Source organism: Macaca nemestrina, chromosome 15 (assembly GCF_043159975.1).
Source record: "Macaca nemestrina isolate mMacNem1 chromosome 15, mMacNem.hap1, whole genome shotgun sequence".
Taxonomy (NCBI): Eukaryota; Metazoa; Chordata; class Mammalia; order Primates; family Cercopithecidae; genus Macaca; species Macaca nemestrina.
The window spans coordinates 117,037,968-117,044,794 of NC_092139.1; the positions used below are offsets into that span (position 1 = coordinate 117,037,968).

Below are 6,827 nucleotides of genomic sequence, written 5' to 3' on the forward strand. Positions count from 1 at the left end.
TGAGACCAGCCCGACCAACGTGATGAAACCCCGTCTCTACTAAAAATACAAAAATTAGCCGGGCATGGTGGCGGGTGCCTGTAGTCCCAGCTACTTGGGAGGCCGAGGCAGGAGAATCACTTAAACCCGGGAGGCAGAGGTTGCAGTGAGTGGAGATTGCGCCACTGCACTCCAGCCTGGGTGACAGAGTGAGCCTCTGCCTCAAAGAAAAAAAAAAGAAAAGAAATTAATGTCAATCAATGTATCAAAGAATAATTCTAATAATACACTAAGGCCAAATAGGGCTCAAGGCCCCTGGCATGTGCTGTTCCTCGGTCTAATCAGTGTGGCACTGTAGGCAATGGGGGGCTCTGGTTACTGCTCTGCAGGACGCCCCTATGACTGTCAGAATTGACTGCAACAGGAAGTGAGAGACTGAGAACAACCCCAAACAATTCACGATAGAGTTTCTGCCATGTGAGGACCGACTGCTTTCGTCCCCTCATTGATAAAGACTTGGGGAAAGCATTTGCCACATCTATAGTGCCATACCAAGTGCACAGTCTGAGAAGGCAGACAGTGAGGACCCTGGAGAAGATGCTGTGAGTGGTTGTAAAAATATGTACCCAGTGCCAGAGAAGGTATCGATTGGCTCCAATAAATGCAATTGATGGGAAAGCCCTGTAATAGGAACTACTACTTAGTCAAGTTTATGGTCCAACCACGACCCATCCAGCTTTTGCCGAGTTCAAGAGTGATCGAATGGGGTGTGATGGGGACAACCTTCTTCCCTCCTTGAAAACTGCAACCGTGGCTCTCAGCTCTACAGCGCCTCCTGAGATGTTTTTTGCTGTTGTTATTATAGTACTAATAGGAGTATTACTCGTACAAGTGAATCTTGGTCAGAGGAAGGAATAGTTACAGGGCTTTCCACTTGGTCCTTTCTATCATAATAGTTTTTATTCTGGAAGTCATGGAATCAGTGGAACCATATTCATGAAACTAAGACTGTCTCTTCCGTTTATTCATTTGAGACCGATGAAAAAGTTTGGTTCATGGATCCACTGAACCCATGTAAGATGGAATTGCACCAACGCCATTTCATATCTCAACTACATCAGCTGGCATTTCAGGGCCACTCATATTCATGTAAACTCAGACTTTGTAACTACCAGTCCTTAAAGAGGAAGAATAGTCCCTTCATTATTCCAGAAATGCCCTGGTAAGTGTCTACGGCACCATCTGGTGAGTCTTGCAAAGGTATTTACCATGTATGCCTGCAATGGACAGTTAGATAGTTAGAATCCTTCCTCAACAAGATATCTCCTTCAATCAGTTGGCTCTGGTCCTTGTAACTGATTTAGATTCTCAGGGAGGGATCATGATTTTCCATTACGGAGGCCAACATTATCTGACCGCTCGTGAGATCTCAGTTTGTATGTGTTACATACATTGAGCAACACACATAGCGTCCATCCCTCTCTGTCATTCCTAGGAAGACCGTGGTTTGTTAGTTATCCCCAGTGATAACCAGATTGCCGTTTTGGCTTTGCTACTGATGCTTCGGGTGACATCACTTACTACTGATGGGGCCATCACCTTTATTATGCTGTTCTACAGCCCCACCACTGTGACAATTTTAAAAAGCCCACTTTTATGAGATCATCTCCTCTCATCAGAGGACAGCCTATAGGTCTCAAAAATGCAGATGCCTTCTCAGCAGCCTCCTCCTTATGCCTTAGTGAAGGGCCTTCTAACAGGTGATTGAGTCACATGGTAGGTCCTTAGGGCTCATATATTAATCCCATTCTAACACTCACAAAGTCCTGATTCTTCAATCCCTTTCTCAGGATTATACCAAAGATGGCCTCTCCTGGATTACTCCTTGACCTTGATTACACAGTCATTGCCATACTCAAGATTCCAGAAGCTGTCCCAGCTTTTCTCCTGCCACTTTGAACATAGAATGACAATAAGGGTATTGATTCCATCATTACAGCAACAAAAGCCAGATAGCCCCCAACTCACCATTTCTTGACTCCCACAGAGAACTGAAGTCCCAGCAACAAAAGCCAGATAGCCCCCAACTCATCATTTCTTGACTCCCACAGAGAACTGAAGTCCCAGCAACAAAAGCCAGATAGCCCCCAACTCATCATTTCTTGACTCCCACAGAGAACTGAAGTCCCAGAGCAACCAACTACCCTGAAATATAAGGAAAGATAGATGCCTTGGAGAAATAAGACATAGGATGTGAGCACTCTGTCTGCAGCTCATAGAACAGATGCCAGGGCTGCAATAATGTCCCTTCTTTCATTCCTGATTTTAGTAATTTGAGTCTTCTTTCTTTTTTGCTCCACCAATTTAACAAATGATGAGTCAATTCTGTTGCTCTTTTCAAAGAACCAACTTTTGGTTTCATTAATTTTCTCAATTTTTCTATCTCCGTTTCATGACTTTCCGCTCTAATCTTCATTATTTCCTTCTTTCTGCTTGCACTGGAGTAATCTGCTCTTCTTTTTCCAGTATTTTAAAGCAAAGTTTAGTTTAGTTTATTGACTTAAGATTTTTCTTTCCCTTGTTTCAATGCAGACTTTCACAGCCATGGATTTCCTTCTAAGCACTGCTTTTGCAGGTCCCATGAGTCTGGAATCTGCATCTGCCTTTCCATCCATCTCCACATCTTCTAATTTCCTTTGTGATTTCTTCTCTAACCCACTGACTATTTTGAGCGTGTAATTATTTTTCACACATTTATGGATTTCCCCAATACCTTCTGTTATTGTTTTCTAATTCCACTCCACTATGGTAAGAGAAAATACTTTGTATAATGCTCATCATCTTATCTTACGGCCTCGTACGTAGTCTGTCCTGCTGGTCATTCCATCTACACATGAGCATAACGTGTCTTCTAATGTCACTGGTGGAGGTTTTCCTAAATGTCTGGTAGGTCTGGTGGTTTGCAGTGTTTTCTCAGGTCTGCTGTTTCTTTGTTGATCATCTGTCTAGTTGTCCCATACGGTATTAAAAGTCTGGTTTTGAATTATCCAGGGATGACTGTTTAATTATCTCACTTTCCTTTCAACTCTGTCTGGTTTTGCTTCATGTATTTTGGGAATCTATTATGTGTTTTTTTATATGTTTATAATTGTTATATCGTCTTGTTAGACTGACCTTTTGTTATCATCAAATATTTCTCTCGTAACATTTGGGGGGCATCTAAAGTCTATTTTGACTAATATTGATATAACCATTACTATTTTCTTATGGTTACTCTTTGCATGATAAATTTTTTCCATTCTTATGCTTTCATCCTATTTGTGTATTTAGATCTAAAGTCTGTCTTCTGTAGACAGCATAAAATTAAATCTTTTTTACTAATCTAGTCTTGTAATGTGTCTTTTGATTGCATTGTTAATCCATTCACATTTGATGAGATTATTGATGTATTTGGATTTACATCTTCCGTTTTGCATTCTGTTTTCTGTATGTCTGATGTTTTGGATTCTTCTCTTCCTTCTTTTCTGTTTCCTTTCACACTAAGTGAATATTTTCTAGTTTAATGTTTTAATGGTTTTTCACAGTATTTTTGAGATATTTCATTTATAGTTACTCTAGTGCTTTTATAAACTTCTTAATTTATGTGAGTCTACTTCAGATTTATATTAACTTAATTACGTTGAGCTATAGAAATGTTACTTCTTTATAGTTCTATTCTCTCTTCCCTCTTCCTGTGCTATTATTTTTATTATAAGTTGCTGACCCAACAATCTATTATACTTATTGCTTATATGGTTTTATGTCTTTTTTTAAAGTTGAGAGAAGAAAGGAGAGTAGATATTGATTTATAGAGTTTGTTACAGGAATCCTCTTATTTAATATTTTTGCATTTTTTCATTTACCTAGGGATGTGAGTTACCATCTAGTGTCATTTCCTGAGTTCAACGCACTTTGCTTCCACCTACCATGTCCTGTTATTGTCAGGTATGTCACATTCTTTATTTATTTATTTATTTATTTATTTATTTATTTATTTATTTTGAGACGGAGGCTCACTCTGTCACCCAGGCTGGAGTGCAATGGTGCAACCTCGGCTCACCACAACCTCTGCCTCCCAGGTTCAAGTGATCCTCCTGCCTCAGCCTCCCGAGTAGCTGAGATTACAGGTGCCCACCACCAGGCCCAGCTAATTTTTTTTTTTTTTTTTTGTATTTTTAGTGGAACATCCGAAAGCAACTGACCTCTCTTCTTTAAGGAACCCTGATAGAGCTTCCTAGATGCAGAAAAGGTCACTGGCCTCCCTTAACCGGAGAACACTGCCACAGCACTTGCGATAAAAGTCAGCTCACTGTGTAGAGACACTTTAAACAGAGCAGGCAACGAATGCAGCACGTTCTGCCCTGCGGTGTGTGTGTGGCGTGTGTTTATGACTCTGAGTAATCTGTGCACTCGCCGAAGGCTGCAGCTTCTGCACTGCTTATGAATAGGAACTGCTTTAAATACCAGATTTCCCCAAAAGGCAGATGCCAAACCATACTAAATATCATGTGCTATCGAAGAGTACTTTTGTTTTTTCTTTAAGATGGAGTCTCGCTCTGTCACCCAGGCTGAAGTGCAGTGGCACAATCTTGGCTCACTGCAACCTCCACCTCCTGGGCTCAAGCAATTCTGCTGCCTCAGCCTCCTGAGTAGCTGGGATTACAGGGGTGCGCCACCAAGCCCGGCTAATTTTTGTATTTTTAGTAGAGACGAGGTTTCACCATGTTGGCCAGGCTGGTCGCAAACTCCTGACCTCAAGTGATTCACCCACTTTGGCCTCCCAAAGTGCAGGGTTTACAGGTGTGAGTCACCGTGCCCAGCCAAAATATTACTTTCGAAAAAAAAAATATTGTTTTGCAACTTTAAATAACTTCTGAAAATCATCTTTTTTAAAAAAATCATAACTCCATGCAGTATTAAGTAGGGGATCTCAGTCCCATAAATAAAAGAGTTATTTGTGGTAGCCCAGGTGTTTAGCCACCAAAGCAGACACAATCTTTGGAGAAGTGTTGAATAATATATTCTGATTTCTACGTTAGGTTCATGGGATGTAATTTTTTTCATTTCAGTTATTATATTTTCAATTCTAGAATTTCTATTTGGTTCTTTTTTTAATTATTTCCTCTCTCCTTACTGGTATTCTTTATTTGGCGAGACATAGTTCTCATACTTTAACTTTTAAAAACATGGTTTCCTTTAATGCTTTGGACCTATTTGTAATACTGACAGGCCAGGCACGGCAACTCATGCCTGTAATCCCAGCACTTTGGGAGGCCAAGGCAGGTGGATCACCTGAGATCAGGAGTTTGAAACCAACCTGGCCAACATCATAAAACCCTGTGTTTACTAAAAACACACAAAAAAATTAACTAGGGATGGTGGTGGGCGCCTGTAATCCCAGCTACTCAGGAGGCTGAGGCAGGAGAATTGCTTGAACCCGGGAGGTTTCTGTGAGCCAAGAGGTTGCTGTGAGCCAAGATCACGCCACTGCACTCCAGCCTGGGTGACAGAGCGAGACTCTGTCTCTAAATAAATAAATAAATAAAGTCTTGGCCTGGCAAGTCCAGTGCCTGGACTTCTTTAGGGACTGTCTCAATGCACTGCTTTCCCCTCCCCACCATGGGCATATGGGCCATAATTTCCTCGTTTTTGTGCGTCTCATAATTTTTTGCAGAGAGCTGGATATTTTAAATGATGTAATGGAGCAGGTCTGGAAATCAGATCCTCCCCGACAACCCCGGGATTTGTGATTGTTGCCGTATGTTTGTCTGTCCCTCCTGTGGGGTGGGGCGCGTTCCCATCCTGTCTGAACGCTGCCTCTGTCCCCCCATGGGGTGGGGCGTGTTCCCATCCCACCTGCACGCTGCCTCTGTCCCTCCTGTGGGGTGGGGCGCGTTCCTATCCTGTCTGAACGCTGCCTCTGTCCCAGGGGCATGCTGTTCTTCACCCACTGGGGACACAGCACACCCACCCTCGGGGCCTGCGGGGATAAAACCCATTGCTTCCCACGTCCCCTCACGCACGGAGCCCCCTCGGTTTCTGAGGAGGAGTCTGCCTTTCTGTGTGTTCTTCGGGAGATCCTTTTCATGATCATTGAACTCTGCCTTTGAAACTCAGCCTCTAAAGTGCATAACGGGGCAGGGCTGATAACAGAGGACGGGCGCCCAGGAGCCCCAGGGGCTGGCATCAGCTGCACCCTCGGCCTCCCCAGCCCCGGGAAGCCACGCTGCACCTCTGTCCCTGCCCTCAGGATGATTGACACTGACACGCCGAGTGGCTCCGGGCAGCAGCGCTGGCAGACAAGGCCCGCCCTCCTGCTTCGCTGTGCTGATCTTTCTCTGACAAGCCCGATTTGTGCACTTCACTGTGCTTGCTGTGGGGATTCGGCCGTGGACGTGTTCCAGGAAGCCGTCCCTCCCGTGGCAAAGACTGAGTTATTATCAGCTTTCCATCTGCTTCGGGAAACGGTGGGGCTCCTCTCACAGCATTTGCATCTCGTCTAAAATGGGAGCGTGGCCTGGGAGGCCGGCCCCACCTGCTCCTGAGCTCTGAGGCTGTCTCATTCTGAGAAGCCAGCTTGGGCCCTGCCGCTTCTACCTGGTACTCGTCAGGGAGATGGATGGAGGCGGCGGAGAGTCTCCCGGAGCCGGATGGATTAGTGCCTATGTGTGCATGTGTCCCACTAATTCACAGAGATGCAACTGCCCAAGTTTGCTGCTCAGAAGGTGTCCCTTGTCCAAAACACAGCTGTTCTCAGGTCCTGCTTGAAAACAAGAAATAGGCCCATGTGAATCGGAAGGCTCCGAGTT

General features: G+C 44.0%; 1 long non-coding RNA gene across 1 annotated transcript; it reads left to right on the top strand.

Annotated features, from left to right (window-relative positions):
* The first annotated feature begins 2,209 nt into the window (after nt 1–2,209).
* On the top strand, nt 2,210–4,680 carry LOC105489778 (uncharacterized). The gene is made up of 3 exons (XR_011614467.1): nt 2,210–2,232; nt 3,886–3,963; nt 4,198–4,680. It is a non-coding gene; the product is annotated as an uncharacterized lncRNA (long non-coding RNA).
* The last annotated feature ends 2,147 nt before the right edge of the window (nt 4,681–6,827 follow it).